This window comes from Triturus cristatus, chromosome 2_1, assembly GCF_964204655.1.
Source record: "Triturus cristatus chromosome 2_1, aTriCri1.1, whole genome shotgun sequence".
Classification (NCBI taxonomy): domain Eukaryota; kingdom Metazoa; phylum Chordata; class Amphibia; order Caudata; family Salamandridae; genus Triturus; species Triturus cristatus.
In genome coordinates, this window is record NC_140581.1 from 174,296,727 (window position 1) to 174,318,002 (window position 21,276).

At 45.3% G+C, this 21,276-nt stretch overlaps 1 protein-coding gene across 4 annotated transcripts in view; it reads left to right on the forward strand.

The window, feature by feature from the left end:
• The window catches only part of ARK2C (arkadia (RNF111) C-terminal like ring finger ubiquitin ligase 2C), a 217,521-nt gene that overhangs the window by 150,062 nt on the left and 46,183 nt on the right, over positions 1-21,276 (forward strand). The window lies entirely within an intron of this gene.

A 21,276-nucleotide genomic window follows, 5' to 3' on the forward strand; every position in this document is an offset into this window, starting at 1 on the left:
TTTGAATCTCATTAGGTTGGTCCCATGATTTGTATTATTAAGGTACCTAATTGAAAGGTCATCAGAGTGATTGGTTCATTTTCCATAACCAACCACTCGTGTTTAGAGCATCAAGATAGGTCCTGAAGAATTGCTGAGTGATTTACACACATAGGGCAAGAAGCATGTTGACCATGACTACACACATTTCTGAGGTTGACCTAGACATCAATATCCATAGGAAGCGACATTGAATCATTACAGTTAGTTGGCACACCATGCCAAACCGGTCTGAGTTCCAGCAGAAAGATAGCCACCATGTCATTTACTAAGGATGTCACTCGCACGCTGTAAAGAGGAACTAAATGGTTTGCCCTGCCCAAAGTCCACAAGACCGAAATTACTTGACTAGGAAACTAGGAAAGCTACAAGCCAGTTACCCAACAGCAAAGGCGAAGACTAACGGTAGGAGCAGACAGATGTTTTCCACTTACAGGACTCTATCAGCGCCCTACAATCTAGTTGGTTTTATTTATTCTATATAACAGTCAATGAATTGTCTCTCCCCTTGGTAAATTGTTAAGCACCATACATTGCTAGTCAATAATATCGGATGTGTTTTGGGTACACTTAAATATGTTTGTTAACCCCCGGGTCCACTTCCCTTTGCTCTCAACCAACATTGATTAATCCCCCAGCTGCCCCCCTCCCCCATCCGTTCTTGCTCAATTTATACAGGGGCCCAGCAGCTGCTATTTGCTGCTGCTTGGCTCCATTCTCAATAAAAGTGCTTTCACAGAAGTATTTTTTTTTTTTAATTTACCGATGTAAGTGGCATTCGCCATGTTGGAACAGTAAATAAAAAAAATAAAAAATAAAAATGGCACCTGTGCCACTTCATATGCACACGCATGCGTGGTGACACATGAACATTCATACACCATCATGCATGCATATGGAATGCTGCGGCCACACCAGAGTGTTTGTGCCTCTTTTTTCCCGCAGAGACCTTTCCGTGTCCAAGCACGCATTAAGTTCTTTAAGTTCGAACGAAGCATTTGTCCAACTATAAAATAATACAAGACTCTCTGAGCATATACTTACAAGATTTTCTGCCTTGAGGAAGCCCTTGGCCTGCCGTCCACACAGGCGAAACATGTGTCGGCTGTTCTTATTGGTTTATCCCTGGCAATAAATAAATACAGAATATTAGATTGAAAACATACATCGGACTTTGGGATTTCTTACCCCAGGAACTTACATACATACATTAGGCACATTGCTTGATGGTGCACAGCATCAGCCAAGAGCATTTTTTAGGCAGATACTATATGGCATCAGCCAACCCATTGGCAAAGCCACTAGGTAAAAAAAGATGAGACCTATTGGGTTTATCAGGACTTTTATATTTAATAGCACAGCAGGGGAGCAGAAGCAAGGTAAATCTTGATGGAATTTGTATGGTGAAGAACACATTCTGAAGTTTTGCACATCGGATGACTGACACACTCGGTACTACCATGTTCTCACCTATTTTGAGATGTTAAATGAAGTTGGAATTATGTGGTAATACTGCACTTGATGCACATAACACCCTCCAGTATCTGTATTTTGGGTGTGGAACTACTGCCTAGGATTTCCTTGGACCTTGTAATGAGGCCCCTTTAAGTTAAGCACTGCTCAGTCTCTCCATGTGCAGGCGCTGACATGGTACACCACAAGGGAAAACATCAGAGGATGTTAAACTAACCTTCCTTCATACTGCACATGCGCATGCTTGGCTTGTGATACATGCGTTCCTTCTCCAGTATCGCAGAGCGTCCCTTGGGAGGCCTGCTTGCTGTGGGCTCTGTACAGCACAGATAAGAGCTGAATTTCCAGTTTGTGGACACTGGATTTCCCAGCAGCTAATCTGCCAGCATGCTGTAGTCTGAGGGAGCTGGTAGCCATCGGGCTGCCAGAGCGACGCTCGCGTTGCCTCTGATCTCAAAAACCTCATTAGTAGGCACGAGGAAATGTCCCAGTTGCTTACCGGTAATCTTCTTTATCCTTAGTCCTACTCATCCTCTCCGCCATCATTACTTTATTCCCCAGCTCAGGACAGGAGGATGAACCGAAAATACAGACATTACCTTCACCTAACTTAGTGGACACTATAAGAGTATACCCTACCCTGCTTTCTTCCCGATTCAAAAAAGCCAATTGAAGGGCAGCAGTCACAATTACTGTGACGAGGATGAGTAGGGCAAAGAATAATGAAGATTACCGATTAGTAGCCAGGGCACTATCCCTATTTCCCTCGTCCTCTTTTCATTTATTACTTTTGAGGAATATCAAAGCCAATCTGCCCTTCAAGACTGACCAGAAATAATTGTATGTGTGAACATCGATATAAAGGATGTGTTACATAAGGCAGTGAGGGTTATAAGGTGTAGGAGCCATGTGTCCTTAATACCTCACTGTGCTATGTTAGAAGGAATACAATTTATGGACTACAAGTAACAAACAGATCTCTGTCTTAAAAGCAGTAACCCATTTACCCTTTACATAAATTAAAAACCTGTCATATGCATGTTACATAATGTGTTTTGCAGGAGACATATTAACCCTCTATGCTACTTTGATTCAAAACAAGGACTAGGCAAAACGCAGATCTCTCCAGCAAATATGTTATCCTCCAGTTACCTTACCATCATTATTTATACAGTGACCACTCATACTTCTCAGTTCTACAGTTAATGCACGCCAATATAGTCTATCAATTTGAAACAGAACTCAAAGTAATGGGACCCTACCACAAACCGTAGATACGTTAGTGATTAATATGAGTTTGAGATGAATCTCATGTAGCTACATACATATTTCTGACAAAAGACCCCATACATAGCCCAAGAGGCTGCAAAACCACTTGTAGATCTTCCTTGGATAGTTTCAAATACCATGCAAACAGTAGAGCAATTGCATCTACTGATTGAAACATTAGATGCCTTACAACCCTGACCGGGACCTCCAAATGTAAAAAGAAATTGAGTTTTCCAAAAGGTCTACAATGTTTTAGGTCAGGGGTCTCCAACTTTTCTGTTATAAGAGCTTCAGTTATTCAATGAATTTCATCCACAGCTACTGTTATTTCCATTGTACTTTTGAGCATATTAGACAAGATTACATTAGCGACCACCCATGCAAGACTGCCTCAAGTGATGACCTCTGTGCCACAGACAAGGTTGCCACCAGTAATTAAAAAAAGGCTTTATCAATTTAGAATGCCCATACATGGGTAATACATAATAGCCATAGCTGTAATACCCCTGGTACTAAAGTCATAATGAGTTGTACGTCTCACTGATGCTGCATCATTTATCACTCCAATATCCTCTTCAAATATATTTCACAAAGTCTATCATTTTTTTTCAACACATCTGCTTATGAGTTCTTAAAATAAGCACATTTTCCTCTCCAATACATGCTTTTAAATGTTGGTATAAATATATGAATTCGCCCTAGCAAAAGCTTTTAATTTAGAAGGCTGTGCTACACATAGGAGAGCTAGTTGCAGATAGCTGGAGAGCTATAAGGAGCTCACTAGCTACTCATAGGAGAAGCCTGTTTCAGCTAGATTATCACTGACCTCTTAACATCCAATAAGTGACACAACTTGTCCTCCATAGAACAGGAAGCAGGAAAAATACAGGAAGCATCATCTCCTGATTCTTGTGAGCCATAGAAGCCACTTTAAGAATGAAAACAGGGTTAGGTTTCAACACAATCCCATTATCGAAAATGCTAATGAATTGAGGTTTACACAACAAAGCTCCAAGTTCACCAATCCTTTTAGCAGAAATGATTGCCGAAAGAAACACCACCTTTTATTGTTAAGTATTGTATCTCCACTGAGTTCAAAGGTTAAAAAGGCATCCCGTGAAGAGATCTCAAAACTATAGGCAAATCCCAACTAAGCAAAGTAGGCTGAACCACGGGGCTGGAGACAGAACACGGCTTAAAGTCTCAAGGCAAGTTCTTCGCCCTGACCCATACCACAAAAGCAAAGCTCTGATAGTGAACCTGAAGAGTCGCCGCTGCCAATTTACTTTGAAACCCTCACACAAAAACTGAAGCATGACAGAGATAACACAATAAATAGGGGACAGGGACTCATGGGCAGATGTACAGCCCTGGAAATAGCGCCTTGCAAATTGCGAGTCTCTTGCGACTCGCAATTTGCGAGGCGCTATTTCCTATGAACAACAGTGTACTTCACACTGTTAGTGATTCCCAATGGGGTCGCAAATAGAGAGGCTCATGAATATTAATGAGCCTCTCACATTTTGCGACCCCATTGGGAGTGGCAGGCCCTCCCAGGTATGGTGGCCTGCTGGGCTCAGCAGACCATGTCTGGGACTGCTTTTAAATCAGATTTTTTTTTTTTTTAATGCAGCCTGCTTTCCTTAAAAAAAAATAAATGAAACTTTTTAGTTTCATTTTTTAAGGGCAGGCAGTGGTCCTTGGTCCCCTGTGTTTGCAAAAGGGAAGGGGTCCCCTGGGTACCCCTCCCCTTTTGCGACCCCATTACCACCCTCCAGAAGAGGGTGGTAATGGGGTCGCAAAAGGGACCCTCTTGAAGAGGGTGGTAATTTGCGTGTATTTTGCGCCTGCAATTGCGGACACAAAACATTCTTACATTGGGTTGCGCATGCTATTAGGAAGGGAACGCCCCTCCCTAATAGCGAGTTGCAAATGCCTATTTTGCGAATCGCTAAAAATTGCGACTTGCAAAAAGGGTTTGTACTTTCCCTATTCTATTTTTGCATGTGCAAACGGGTTCGCAATGGTCGTACATCTTGCCCTCAGTGCTTCATTTGAGCCGGTGGTTTCCAGTGCTCTGCACCGGCACTTAATTGTCCACACTGGAGACTGTGACAGTCCGCCACAAGGTGGCGCTGTCTAGCTAATTTAGAGATAACCACAACAACAGTTAACTACGAATTAAATATACAACAACAGTTAACTATGAATTAAATATACATTGAAAATGACCTGCTGACCAAAAGACACACTTGTAGTGTTGGGGGCCTGAAATTGTCTGAATTGTCACACTTGTAGGAGTGTTATGGTTAGTAGTTGTGTTACTAACATTAGCAGCATGGCAGGGAAAATGTGTGGTTCAAGCTGCAGCGAGTGGCCTTCTGACGAGAGCCCTGGCACTTATTTTTTTTTTCTCCAAATTAAGCACTGCAGAGAATTAAGAGAGCACCAGTGCCCACTGAGCACCAGTGTTTAGAATTGGGCTTTAGAGGAGAAGCAATTCTCGATCTTAAAGTAGCTCTGCTAAATGGCCTGGAATACCCTGCCCGGAAGCCCTATCCTTTCTATGCCCAATCCGATAGACATAGAAGAGGAAGGCTCCCCGGAGCTTGAAGAGGTAAGGATGATAATAGAGTCCTCTAGGACAGAGCCATGGATTTCAGGAGGGGGATCACAGACAATTACCTCTGAATCCTTAGAACTACTGAGGGATACGAGGACTAGGAGGAAAACTGTAAAGGAGCACCTGAGCCAAGGTGTAGAGAAGACATCCACTCCATAAGCTCTAGGGTTAGAAAATGAAGAATAACATCTGGAAGGCTTTGTGTTCTTGGGAGAGGCAAGAGATCTAGGAAAGATTCCTCAAGTGTCTGAGACTTGTACCTGAAAACCTCTAGAAGCAGGGACCGATTCTGAGAGGAGAGAAAGACTGCTCAGACTGTCTACTGCCACATTGCCCTTCCGCCTGAAGTGAGCAACCTTCATTGAGAGATGGCGCTCCATCCATGCTTACATCTCCAAAGCTACCAGATTGAGGGATGTTGTTAGGATTCTGTTCTGCCATATTTGGTAAGATATTTCCACCAGATTATCTATTTATATTCGAACATGTGGCTTCTGGAGAAATGATTAACACTAGACCAAGGTATGATAGATTACAGACTGTTCTCTTCAGTTTGAAGAATGTGTCTCTTTTTACAGCTATCTTACCTGTTTCGGCATAGCCATCAAAGATGCATCCCAGCCTCTTGCACTCACGTCTACTATTATCACTAGCGGGGGACCAGGATGAAGAGGAAACCCCAGTCTACAGATTCAGCCACCACTTGCGGTGTTATTGAAACGTCCTTCTCTAAGCTCATAGAAGAAGAATTCCAATAATTCAGGAGATGCATAAGAACACATACCAAAGGTATCGGGAATAGACAATATGCCGTAAGTCCTTGCATCCTTAAGTAATATGGATCAGGGGACTAGTGTTGTGACAGCAATTGTGAAAAGAACCAACCTCACTGACCTTGCTCTTTCTACTGGAGAGAAAACCATTCCCACATCTGTTATGTTCTCCAATGAAAACTTGTTCCGTGCAGGCTCCTTGTTGCACTTGGGTGGTTCATCAGCAAGCCGTGCTGCTGAAGACATTCCTGAACAGCCTGCAACCCTTTCAATGTCTTTTTTTTTTATGGTGCATTCAACAGCCAGTCATCTAGTTAGCAGAAGATGTTACAGACTAGGAGATGTACAGCTGCTACCAGCAGCGCCATCATTTTCGAACACACCCTTGGGGCAGACCTGAGGCCAAAAGTCAGTACCCAGAACTGATAATGCCTTCCTACGAGACAGAAGTTTCAGAAATTTCTGAGGATCCTTTGATATAGGAATATGGAACTTAGTCCAGGAGATCAAGTGTAATCCTTGAACGCACCCTCTGGAATCAAAGATATCATTCGAAGAGTCTCTATTTTGAACTGAATCCTCTTGATCTATTTAGAAATATCCTTATGCCTTGGTAACCACAAAACAGATTCATTATTGAGTAAATGCCAATCCCCTTATCTTCCTATGGACTGTAATAATAGATTTCTCTACTGGAAGGGAGTGTGCTGAAATGATTCCTTTCTTCTTGACAGGATTGTGCAGGCGTGGGAAAGATATGGTCCAGTTGCTGGGGGTGGTAAGAAGACCTCGCTCTGGTAACCCTTCCTGATGATATTAAGCACCCAAGTATCTGAGGTAGATGACGCCTACGCCAGGCTCGAATGCTTTATCCTTCCTCCTACTGGGTACAGCAGGTGATCTGTGGTATAGTCTGGAGCATTGAGTCTTCATAGGAGAGGGAGGTTTACCTTTATGTTCATCTTGTATAATTCCTACTCTGCTGTCTCCTTCGAAATGATGACTGATGCCCTACCGAGGGACTTCTTGAAGGCTGTTGAAGGATTTACAGGGCATCTGCAATGACCACTCTGATGAAACTGCAGGTTGTCAAAATGAAGAAGAGCGCTTCTTTTCTTTAAAAAGATGATGCAGCTTCTCTGCAAGTCCTGCCCTTAATAATTTAACACCTACAAAAGGCTTATGAAGAGCGTCCGACTTCTAGGCTGAGTCAGAATTCCATTCCTTTAAGTAAAAATTTCTTCTAGCGGCTATGGTAGCACGTTGCACACAAGCCGAAGCTCACAATCCCTACCTATCTTTCTCTAGCTTCAAGCAATATGGAACATTCTGATCTCTCTGAGTTCCCTTAAAGAGATTCTTGAAATTAAAAATGAGGGATTGACTTTTGTAGGCCTCATAAATTCTTGCATCATCGCCAATTGAGTGACCATGTAACTCTTCATTAATGTGGAATCAACTTTCTTATCTGTCTGGTATGTGAGGATTCTCTATTCCACTGAGACGGTTCAACCTACCAGGCTAGCCACCAACTAATCCACTACAACAGATTCTAGAACAGTTTTACCCACATCTTCCATATGAAATAAGTTGGAGATAATTCTAGGGACGTTCATTTTATTAGGGTCCTTCTGCTCATGCAGAGATCATCAGAGATATGATGATGAGAGTCCCAAGGCTGGAGCACACTGAGCCCTCCTTAGAACCAGCTCAGAGGAAGTTCTAGGTAGGTCTTATACCGGGAAATCCATATTCTGCTGAACTGTCATCAGAATCTCTGGTGAAATGTCTGTGTCTTTGCCGCTCAAGAAATATACTGGAGGATTCATTATCTCCAATACTTGCTTCCTGATCCTGCCCTCAAAGCTCTGCTCTTAAGCGGTCCACCTGCCTCTTGTGCTGCCTATTAGGAGGCGAGGGAAGGCCAGAAAAGGACAAATCCTCCAAATAATGCCTCTTAATACAATTGTTTCCTTATGATCAGATCACTCCTTACAACAACATACTTACCCAGCCTGTGCAAAAGCTGTGCGCTGGCCGAAGAGAGGGAAGCCACTTCTACTGACTGCTGTCACACTCCCTCTTAGCTCCAACAATGCACTCCTAATTACTTCCATCACATTCACTCTTAGCTCCAACAATGCACTCCTACTGACTTCCATTACACTCCCTCACAGCTTCAGCAAAGCACTTCTTCTGACTTCTGTCACTCCCTCTCAGCTCCAAAAATGGATTCCTACTGACTTCCATCACACTGCCTCACAGCTGTAACAATGCTCTCCTAATGACTTCCATCACTCTCCCTCACAGCTCTAATAATGCACTTTTACTGACTTCGTCACACTCCCTCACAGCTGCAAAAATACACTCCTACTGACTTCCATCACACTCCCTCACAGCTGCACCAATGCACTCGTACTGCTTCACATCTTTAACAATCCACACCTACTGACTTCCATCACTCTCACTCGCAGCTCCAACAATGCACTCCGACTGATGTCCGTCACACTACCTCACAGCTCTAAAAATGCACTCCTACTGATTTCCGACACACCCCCTCACAGCTCTAACAATGCCCTCCTAATGACTTTGATCACACTCCCTGACAGCTCCAACAATGCCCTCCTTCTGACTTCTGTCACACATCCTCACAGCCTCACCAATGTACTCCCTCCCTCAGAGCTCTAACAATGCACTCCTACTGACTTCCGTCACACTTCCTCACAGCTCTAAAAATGCACTCTTAGTTACTTCTGTCACATGCCCTTACAGCTCTAACAATGCACTCTTAGTGACTTCTGTCACATGCCCTTACAGCTCTAACAATGCACTCCTACTGACTTCTATCACATTCCCTCTTAGCCCCAACAATGCACTCCTACTGACTTCCATCACACTCCCTCTTAACTCCAACAATGCACCCCTATTGACTTCTATAACACTACCCCTCTGCATCAACAATACACTCCTTCTGACTTCTGTCACAGTTCCTCACAGCTCCAACAAGGCACTCCTGACTTCTGTCACACTGCCTCACACACCGCTCCAGCAATGCACTCCTACTAACTTCCTTCACACTCCCTCACAGTTCTAAAAATTCACTCCTACTGACTTTCATCACATTCCGTTACAGCTTCAACAATGCACTCGTACTGACTTACATAATACTGCCTCAAAGCTCTAACAATACACACATACTTACTTCCATCAAACTCCCTCACAGCTCTAACAATGCACTCCTAATGACCCTGGGGATCCCTATGGGGTACAAGATTCTTAGGCTCGACCGCCCTGTCAAAACCGGCGGCGGGGTCGCAGTAATCTATAAAGACACTCTCACTGTCACCTTTCTCGACCAATGCTGTACTAGGGACATTGAAATCCTTGTTTTCAGAATTGGTTCCTTGTCACAAGCTTGCTGGAAGGGAGCACTGGTGTACCGTCCCCCTGGCCCTTGTGGGGAGGCTTCGACTCTCCTTCTGGAGACATTAGCTCCTCATATCAGCATAGGGACTAATTTTGTACTCCTTGGAGACTTCAATGTCCACAGTGAATTGGCTGACAATGCAGATGCGCGCAACTTGCTGGCTGATCTATCTACCCTTGGTCTTAAACAGTGCAACCAGGGTCCGACCCATCGGGCCGGTCACACCCTCGACTTAATCCTGTCCAACTCGCACCTCCTGTCGTGTTATCCTTCTACGCAGGTGGAATGGACCGATCACTTTGTAATTAATTTCTCCCTCCCCGCCCTCTTTACAGAACGTTCCCAACCTGCTCCCCTTCCGTTATGGCGCAGGCAGTGGTATAAGGTGTCCGCAGACACTTTTAAATCTACTTTCGTACCTCCCGATTTTCTCCCCTCTGACTCCACCAGTTCGGCTCTGTCTAAATACAATGATGCCTTGATCACGGCGGTCAATCTAATTGCCCCTTTAAGACGCTGTAATCGGCGCTCTGACCGCAGGCAGGAACCATGGTACTCTGACCTACTGCGTGCGGAGAAAAAGGCCTGCAGGAAGTTGGAGAAAGCCTGGAGAATCTCACGCAGTATGACCGATAAAGATCGCTATGGCTCAGCCATGAGACTCTATCATAAAAACATCAGAGCTGCCCGTAAATCCCACATTGTCTTCCAACTGTCTGAGGCTGGCAACGACCCTAAACTACTGTACCAGGTTCTTTGCACATTTACCAAGCCCGTCGCCTGTGACAGTCCTGAAATGCTGACCCAAAAACTGTGTGAGGATACCGCTGGGTTTTTTGCCAATAAAATCGATTCCATTTATCGTAACATCTCCCAAATAAGCCCACCTACTGAGGAGACGGTCCCCTCTTTTAGCCCCCAGCCCGGAACAGTCGGTGCTGTTTCCGCTACGCTGTCCTCTATTCCCGAGATTAGCTTGGACCAAGTCAACTCCCTGATCGGGACTATTAAATCAGGCAGCCCAGTGGACCCTGTTCCTGCCCGTGTCATGCACCTCATTGGGAGTGTCCTCAGTCCTTCCATTCAGACGGTGATCAATCGCTCCCTCTCTGAGGGACTGGTCCCCAGGGAGTGGAAGGAGGCCATGGTCAAGCCTATCAGGAAAAACACCTCCATCCCCTGGTCTGATATGACTAATCTGAGGCCTATCTCCCTCTTGCCGTTCATCAGCAAATTGATGGAGAAGCATGTGAATCACCATCTTTCCAGCTTTATTGAGCAGGCCGGCTGTCTGGACCACTCTCAGTCGGGGTTCAGGCCCAGGTATAGCACCGAGACGGCTCTCCTCTCCGTCACGGATGCTATACGCTTGTCCCTGGACAGAGGGATGTCAGTGGTGTTGGTGCTGCTGGACTTGTCCGCAGCTTTCGACACCATATCCCACGCAATTCTCCTTACCAGATTAAAGGAGATTGGTATTGATGGAGCCGCCTTGGCGTGGTTCACCAGCTTTCTCTCTGAGCGTACCCAGATGGTGAATATGGGTTCCTTCAGCTCCCCCTCGGCCAGCATCACCAGAGGAGTCCCGCAGGGCTCCTGTCTCAGCCCTACGTTGTTTAACGTATATGTCTCCTCTTTGGCTAACATTGTGAGGTCTTTCGGGTTTATGCCTATCTCCTACGCTGACGATACGCAGCTGCTGTTCACTTTTAAAGACTTTACCCCGGAGATAAGACAAGCTTTCTCCAACGGCATGACTGCGATCGCCAGCTGGATGGCCCAGAACTTTCTCCAGTGTAATGTGGGAAAGTCTGAGGTCATGCTATTCGGAGGGGCAAAAACCCTGTGGACCCCTGACTGGTGGCCCCCCAGTCTGGGTCAGGCCCCATCCCCTAAACAGGTGGTGAAAAATCTGGGGGTCCGTCTAGATCATGATCTCACCCTTGCTCATCATGCCAGCACCACGGCGGGTTCCTGCTTTCACATTATTAGCCTCCTTCGTAAGGTGTTCCCCCTTCTACCTGACCATACAAGAAAGACCTTGGTCCAGGCCCTCGTTTTGAGCCGCCTGGACTATTGCAATGGCCTATTCTTAGCAGCCAACGAAGGAGTGCTTAATAAACTTCAGGTGGTTCAAAACACTGCGGCCCGCCTGGTGACCAATGCCCCCCCTAGAACCCCATCCTTGCCCCTCCTTAAGGCCCTCCATTGGCTTCCCATCCGGAAACGGGTGGAATTCAAGATTTGCTGTGTCGTGCACAAGAGTCTTCACAACCTCGGTCCACATTACCTGGCCGAGAAATTTGTATACCACCGCCCCTCCCGCATTCTTAGGTCTAGCAATCAGCTATTACTTCAGGTTCCTAGACATAACAAGACCAGACAAGGAGGTCGCTCCCTCTCCATCATGGGCCCACGTCTGTGGAACAGTCTTCCTCTTTCCCTCAGAGATTGCCCTAGCCATCTAGCCTTCAGGAAACACCTTAAGACTACCCTGTTCTAGTTGGAGCGCTGCTCTACCTGTTCCTTCACAGCACCGCGCGGAGATACACCTTCGGGTGTGATGCCGGCGCGTTACAAGCCCATAAATAAATAAATAAATAAATAACAATACACACATACTTACTTCCATCAAACTCCCTCACAGCTCTAACAATGCACTCCTAATGACTTCCGTCACACTACCCCAAAGCTCTAAAGAATGCACTCCTAATGACTTCCGTCACACTCTCTCACAGCTCTAACCATGCACCCTAATGACTTTCATCACTGCTCCAACAATGCACTCTCTACCTCGCAGCTCTAACAATGCACTCCGACTGACCGCCATCACACTGCCTCACAGCTCTAAAAATGCACTCCTACTGACCTCCCATCACACTGCCTCACAGCTCTAAAAATGCACTCCCACTGACTTATGTCACTTTCTGTCACAGCTCTAACGATGCACTTCTAGTGACTTCCGTCACACTCCCTCACAGGTCTAACCATGCACTTCTATTTACTTCCATCACAACCCCTCACTAGGGAGAGGGATCTGGAACAGAGTTCACTGGTAAGTTGGTGGAAATTCACTGGTTTGTTGAGGTAGGCTGGTCCTTCGTTGTGTAGTGCCTTGTAAGCATGGGTGAGCAGCTTGGACTGGCATCTTTTCGCAGCTGGTAGCCAATGGAGTTTGCTGAAGTGAGGGGTGATGTGCGTCTGTCTGGGGAGGTTGAGAATGAGTCTGGCTGCTGTGTTCTGGATGGTCTGGAGTTTCCTCATGAGTTGGGTGGTGACTCCTACATAGAGGGAGTTGCCGTAGTCGAGTCACTGGTGAGAGGATACAGCACCTACTAGGAGTTATTCTTATGTTTAGTCACTGATGATAAGAAACAACACCAACTAGCACATGGTAGTTTTATTTATGGTCTCTGTTGAAACGAGAAATCACCAGCTAGGAGTGGGATAGTCTTGTTTATGGTCACTGTTGAGAACAGGTATGTCTTGTGGAAGCCTGACCCTCATCAAGAGTAGTTTGTCCCCTCAAAATAACACTAAACATATTCTACTAATTTGTACCCGGTTGATTTATACCAGCATAGGATAAGCACTGACAGTTTTCAGGCATAGCTCTTTCCAAATACTGTATATAAGTGTATTAAAACATATACGTACGTGTCCTTCATTAGATGGTTAAAGTATCTAATTTACCTTGGACACGTATTTCGTGCTGGGCAATTCATATACTGAAATCTCCCCATGGCAACAATTAACCAGCAATCAGTCTTCAGTTGTCCTTCACGCAAAATTGAAAATTGGTAAAAACATCGACCGTCCCCAGCAAACCGGGACCCAGCAGAAGGAAAGACTGGTGAGCAGGTGGTCAAAGACTCCTTCCAAGATGGTGTGCAGGGAGACAGTCGAAACACCGCGATCTGAACCATGCGTGTTCCGACTATGCAAGCTCTATCACGCTTGCCTTAACCACGCATATGTAGTTACAGCAGTGCGCGGTCTAGCTGCTGCAGGGACGGAAGACAGTTAAGATGAAAGGAAGCAGGAAGATGTGGTGAGGTGAGTGGGGCTGGTTGGGGTAGGTTTTAGGGAAGTGAAAAGGGTTGGGGTAGTTTACGGGACAGTGCGGGGTGGGGTAGTGTCGAATTTTAGGCCATATTGCAGTAGGAGGGGAATGGGTAGTTTTTAGGGCTGGGAGGGAGTCGGGGTAGGTTGTATGACAGTGGAAGGGGTTGGGGTAGTTTAAGGGACAGTCCATTTAGGGTAGTGTAAGTTAGGGTGCAGGGTTTTAGGCCTTGGGGCAGTGGGAGGGGAATGGTTAGTTGGGGTCGTTTTTAGGGCGGGGTCTGGTAGGTTTTAGAGCAGTGGAAGGGGTTGGGGTAGTTTAAGGGATGGTGTGGGGGCGGGGTAGGTAGTGTGGGGTTTTAGGCCTTAGGGCAGTGGGAGGGGAATGGGTAGTTGGGGTAGTTATGGCTGGGGCATTCGGGGTAGGTTTTAGGTCAGTGGAAGCGGTTGGGGTAGTTTAAGGGACAGCGCAGGTGGGGCGGGGGTTGGGGTAGTGTAAGGTAGGCCATAGGGTTTTAGGCCTTAGCGCAGTGGGAGAGGAATGGGTAGTTGGGATCATTTTTAGGGCAGTGGAAGGGGGTTGGGGTAGTTTAAGGGATGACAGGGGGGACCGGTAGTGTAGGGTTAGGGCAGTAAAAGGGGAATGGGTAGTTTTTAATGTTGGGGGGTCAGGCTAGGTTTTAGGGCAGTGGAAGGGGTTGGGGTAGTTTAAGGGACAGCGCTGGAGCAAGGGTGGTCAGGGGGAGGCAGGGTAGTTGCGACCTTAGCCACACACTTTGCCATTCATGCCTATACCACAACAGTTTGTGGTAAAGGCATGCATGGTAAAGGAATGCCTGGTTAAGATGCATTCGTGGTTGCGCTGCGTGCTAGAGGCACACGTGGTAAAACCATTTGTGTTTCTATCCTACCATCTGGTGTGCATCTGGTCCAGGAGCGTCCAGGGCAGAGGGGCAGGCAAAGAGACCAGTCAGTCCCTTCAAACCCGTAGACTTTTCCGACCCTTGGCACACCCTCCCTCAACCGACATACACCAGTGACAAAAGTCTAGCTCCCAATGCACCAATCATTTACTTTAAGTAGCACCTCACATTGCCTGCGAGCGGGAGAGCTGGAGGACCATCACCGAAACTGAGGTTGACCTTTCTAGTAATGCACGGAGCTTCTCCAGAGCATATCTTCTTTACCATCATTTTGATTGGATGACTTGTATCCTTTCACCGCTCACATTTAGAGAACTTCTTTTTTTGCTTTTAGCACTTGATGATGTGCATGTATTTTCCTTACTCTTTCTCCCTCTGCCCTTTGTGGGCTGCTTCCACCTTCACGCTCTGCCCCCAGACCTCTCTGTATTGGTTTGCCAACTCCCAGTTTGTTTGTTGCTTCCCCTTTTCCTTCCTATCCCGCTTGACCTCCATCAGTTGTTCCCACGCCTCTCTTTGCTAGCCGCTGCTGCTTGTTGTCAGAGTTTATTTGCTCCCTCTACCACCACTCCCCTGTTGCTTGCTCTCCCTCCACTCATTGGTTGCTTCCCTGTCCAACCTCTGATTTCTTTTAATTTAATTTCTTCTTTTAACTGTTTAGGGGGGCTGCAATGTGTTACCAGGCCTCTCCTTTCTAAACAATCTCCTTCGAGCAACTTTTATTTATATATCTGTTTTAATTTAGTGCTTCAAGGGTGCCCACCATCTTGGAATAGTATGTCATGACATATGTGCGCACAAGAGTGGTAACACATGAGCGCATTTACATTATCATTTGTTCACTGATAGTAGCGACATGACGCATACATGTTCATGAGTATTCATAGTTGTGTTAATCTTTGCCACTTACCAGGGCTCGAGACAAGGGTAGCCGCCGTCTACCCACTATTTTCAGAGGGTAGAAGCCGTCTTACCTGCTGCAAAGCTGGCTGCTTTCAGCAACGTGCCATGTTCCTTTCCTACTTCTCTCATATTTACAGAAATATGCTGAACTCGTCCCGGTGTCATTTTCTAAAACTGGGACACTTTCAGCAGCGCCTGCACGTTGTCTGCTTTTGTTCAGAGGATATCAGATGCAAGCTGGACCCCTAACAAAGGCCGAAGTAAAGGGGCCATCAGGCCTCTTTATGTTTGAGTCTCACGTCTGGGAGCTATCAGGAGCCTCACACCTAGATACAATAGAGGGGACGCAAAGGCATCACTTCACAGGTACTTAAAAGAGAAATGCTTTTGTATGCAAGAGCTATATATGTATGCACTATAAGAAGGCATGCACTGTCAGATGTGATGGTTGCCCCAGTATTTACACAAATAACAATTTAAATACCACTATTTTGTTGTATTTATTTTCTAGGGCTTTAGCACTACACAGTGCTAAAGTGCTATATAAGAAATAAGTCGAAATAGTGGTATTTAAATTGTTATTTGTGTACGTGTGATGTAAAGTGCTCTGACGCCCTGCATTGGGAAGAGTAGTGCCACTACGCATCCCAATGCAGGGTGTCAGAGCGCTTTACATCACACATACAGATTATACATTGACAATATGTCTTGTGTGTACATCAATATAAAGGATGTGTTACATAAGACAGTAAGGGTTATACGGTGTATGAGCCACGGGTCCTTCATACCTCGCTTTGCTATATTAGAAGAAATACAATTTATGAACTGCAAGTAACAAAAGGAACTCTGTCTTAAAAGCAGTAACCCATTTACCCTTTACATAAAATAAAAATCTGTCATCTGTGTGTTACATAATGTGCTTTGCAGGAGACATATTAATCCTCTATGCTACATTGATTCAAAACTAGGACTAGGCAAAACCTAGATCTCGCCAGCAAATACATTATCCTCCAAAGTTATCTTACCATTATTAGAATTCCCTGAGATTTAGCTGGCACACAAAGACCTCTGCAGCAGGTGCCTTAACCCCATAAGATATTTAAAAATACAGACATTTCAACCAATTGAGCAGAACAGATTTATTGCCACATTTCTCCTTGTTGGCAATTTGTTTGTGGCAGGGTTTAAAAAAACATAAATGTATAAATTGAGGCCCAGATTTTGTGTATGGGTTGCGTCAATATTTTGGCACAATCCCAATCCAAAATCTAATTTTGTTAAATATTGTAATGCGCTCAAATGTATTTATGATAGACCTGCTAGATATATGTGATGTCTTAAGATCTGATGTCACTTCCGGAGGTCCGGGGTTGTGATGCCACATCCTGTGATACCACATGTGATGTCACGTGCTGTAATGTCACACGCAGGTGATGTCACAACCATTCTACCTAACTTGGTGAGTCCCCGCACTTCTTTTTTTGTTTTTTTTGTAGGACTTGAGCCCTGGCACTAACCATTTTTTGCCAATGTTGAATAGTGCTGGCAACGACAAAAGGTGAGATATATTAGCTTAGCCAATGCTTGTTTCATAAAAGTTATGCATTTGCGAACCTGGTAGACTTACCGGTAAACTGCCATCGATCTTGTCAGCTGGAAAACCTGGCTTCCATTATCTGCTAATGGGCTTCAAAGCCTACTGTGCAACTTTCCTCAGGCAGCCTCCTTATACGGAAAGAACAAAGCATTGATGGCTCTTCATAGGTTTACCCTGTGACCCTTACCTATAGCCGAGATGTGAAACATGGACAGCATGATGTCTCTGACACTATTCATGAGTTGAGTTAAACCTCCCTGGCCACTACTGAATAGCCGACTGGATCAATAGAAGCCGGGCATTAAGTACATTTCTTTACCGTAACCAGCGGATGGCCCTCCATATAGCATTCGCACAACTCTCTTCTAAATGTAAAATACACACAAAAATTATGAAGCATGTACCAGAGAAAGAGCTGCCAGATAAACCCTGAACCTGGCTGAGATGATTATAGAGCAACATTAAAGAATCTAGTTAAATAAAACGCAATCAATTTTTGCATAACTGCTATTCTGAACTCCCATATTTGAAAGTGCTTTTGCATGCTATAATGAAGAAAAAAGACTTTTGGATTTAATACAATATTTGCCTAAAATCACTTAATTTATAAAGCAAAGCCGCACTTTATCCCGATTTTCTGGTTTCAATTTATATAAATCAGCCAGTAAAAGGTATCTATTTGTCTTTCCCTATGTTAAAGCTTTGTTTTCTCCTCAGTGCTTTTTTCTGCAGTTATACTTAGGGCAAACTTGGAGCGCTTTACAGGAGCACTAGTTACATTAGTTTCCATTAACTGTTTATAAACGCAGGGAGATTGTGCTTTGCCGGAATCCCAGGATGCTGACCCACCGAGACCCGAACCTGGTTCCCCCGGGGGCAGCTCTGGCCGTGAGGCCACACCCTGGGGTAGAGAAAGAGTGCAGAAGCCACATGGAAGCGCGGCTCGAGGTTCCTGCAGGACATCGAGCCGAGCCAGAGCCATGCTTCAGGCTCGAGCTTTAAGTGGCTGCTCGACCTCTAAGGGCCATCTTTTCAGCCTAGTAGTCGCACGCAAGCAAAGCTCTCTCCTCACAAGTTTGTGTGATTGTAAATGCATTTTTATAGCGCTTGCGACCCCTAGCAAAACATTGTGTTGAGTTTCACTAGCATTCGTTTCCTTCTAGTTCAGGTATTGTTCCGTAGTGCCTCAGTCAGAGCAGGGGTTTCAATTCAAACCCACCTTCCCTTATGTCTGACCTTCTATGACCTTCTAGGCCCCAGTCTCTCCTTTCCTCTAACCTTCCTGTGCTGCTGAAATTGGGTTGCAGGCATTTTACAGAAACCTTACACCTTGCGCAGTTCAAAATGAAGGGTGGGCAGCGAAGGCAACAACTTCCGGTCCCATCTGAAATGCTCCATTTCTGGACTGTGTACATTGACCTTGCAGCTGATGGGGGAAAATAGATCTTTTTTGCGCCTTGACAGGTTGTCCTCCCATTCCTGAATGTAAGTAGTTCATCTCAGAGCAGCAGTTCGGTAGAACGTGCTCTAACTGCGTCATCAGCCGGTGCTTCTCCCTGGCACGAGCTGCCATGTGTAATTCACCCCTAAATGGGAACTCTGTTTTTCCGTTTTATGTCTGCGATAAACGCTTTGCCTTTATTTCTGAGAGGAGCTAGATCAAGCACAGCGTAAACAAAAATAAACCTATACCTTATACGGTGTAAATTAAGTTGAAACAAAAATTATTTCCTAGAAAAATATTACAAAGGCCGAGCACTCCACTTTGTTGTCATCCCCTGCTTCAATTGACTTAGAAAAGAGACATTCCAGGAGAGACCATTACACGCAGCAAATCAAAGTTCTGGGAGAGCCCACAGAAGTAACTTGAAATTGTAGGGTAGAAATCATCAAGTTGGTATCCTTAGCTTGATTTGTGGGAGCAGCGCACGTGGATTTTAGAATGGACAACTGGTGGTCTCCATTAAAGTCCCGGTATGTGCTTACAAAAAAAATAAGCATAAGGAGCAAAAACAGACCAAGTGATGTGGTGAAGTCTAACCTATCGCTTCTTCGCTCAGAAATAAAACTAATTTTGAAAAGGTCCAACCTGATTTTTTTTAGATTTTTTTTCTGAATAAAATTTGAAAAATCATAATTTGTTTGCTGCATACTTGGTTCTGTATTATTGTGCATCATTTTGAGGTTCAATCATAGACACTGATCAGGCGGGGTTCAACGACTTCCAGTATTGATGCACTGGGGGTCCACAGAAGTCTAAAGCTGGAGTATTGCTGCTCTACGCAAAGTGGCAACTGCTGTCGAATTGCTACCTGTCCCTTATTTGAAGGAATTTTAGGCATCAAACAGGACGTATTACTGCGGAAATTGCACTTAATGTGTAGAATTATTGCAGGCAACTGAAAAGTGGGGGAAATTAAATTAGGTGTCTCTATGGCATTAAATGAAATTCGACTCTACAAATGTGATTCATACTTACAAGGTTGCATCTTTGAGGGTATTGACACAATTTGCAATACTTTTTTTCTACAGTGATTACGTTTCTAAATTCACACATATATATATTTTAATAAAAAGTATTGAGTTTGCCCCACTATCATCTGATGTCAGTGAATTGCAAGAAAAAGTATCAAGGCAAATCACACCTGCGGATAATTTATTGGCAGTGAATAAAATTCTGTTGAGCTCCAGAGTGACCTCATGGGCCATAAGCATCTCATCTTGTCCCTTTTGGTTCTGTTTATTTATTAGCAGTTTTCTCCAGCGTGGACTAAACCCAGAGGGTGACGGGCATAGAGAGAGTGGTTTCATAATGTGGCCAGCGGTTCATTGCACTCTGGAAAGGTTTTGAAGATACACAGGTAGATAAAGCAGATCATATATTCTTACATTGCACATATAGCACATGATGGCTCCAAATGCATAAAGACCTTGCAACTTTGTTCCTCTGTGGTTTGTAGTCTAGTACTGCAGTGGACCAATTTTGTCTGGATTATATCCTTCATGGAGCAAAGGCTGTACTCTCTCTCCCTGTTTGACACCATTTACGCTCCCCAGGAGTGGAGCATCAGCAGTACTCACGCTCCCTGCTGAGTGGAGTACCAGCAGTACTCTCGCTCCCTGCAGAGCGGAGTACCAACAGTACTCTCGCTCCCTGCAGAGTGGAGTACCAACAGTACTCGCGCTCCCTGCTGAGTGGCACCATTTACACTCTCTGATAGAGCTAACCGTATTCTCACTGCTTGCTGGTAGTACTCCTACTGACTAATGGGTGACAACATTTACAGTGCCCTGGAGAGTCATCAGCTGCCTGTTGGGTGCCACCATTCAGAACCTCCAGGCCTTCCTGCATTACACTTGCTGCCTTCTGGGTGACACCATTTACACTCCTCAGGAGTGCGGGCAGTACTACTGCCAGGTGTCACCATTCACACTCCCCAGGAGCGCCAGCACTACTCTAGCTGCCTGCTGGGTGACACCATTTACACTCCCCACGAATGCCGGTAGCACTGCTGCTGGTTGACACCATTTACAATCTCCAGGAGATCTAACAGTATTCTCATTGCTTGCTCGGGGATACAATTTACACTCCCCACCAATGCCAGTAGCACTGCTGCTGGGTGACACCATTTACTCTCCCAGGGAATGCTGGTAGTACTCTTGCTGACTAATAGGTGACGCCATTTATACTCCTAAGGAATGCCAGTATTACACTTGCTGGCTTCTGGGGGGGCACCATTCACAATCTCGAGAAGCACCAGCAGTACTCGAGGTGCTGGCTGGGTAGAACCATTTACACTCCCCACGAATGCCGGTAGCACTGCTGCTGGGTGACACCATTGGCACTCCCAAGAAGGGCCGACTGTACCCTCGATGCCTCCTGGGTGACGCAATTCACACTCCGAAGGATAGCCTGGAAGTGCTCTTGCGGCCTGCTTTGTGTCCTCGCTATGGATACTGATCAGAAGCATGGCACATAGCGTGCTGCCAACCGGGAGGCACAGTTACACATTGTGAGTGTGGCACAACGGTTGCTCCCTTCTGGCTCGCCTTATATCCATACGTGTGGTAACGACTTAGCTGGCTACTTATCTGCAAAGAGATTTCAGGCCCATGAAGACAGGGGGTGTTGACAGTGTGCATGGGATGTTCTGTGCAAACTGGTAAAGGTGGTAGTGAGCATTCTA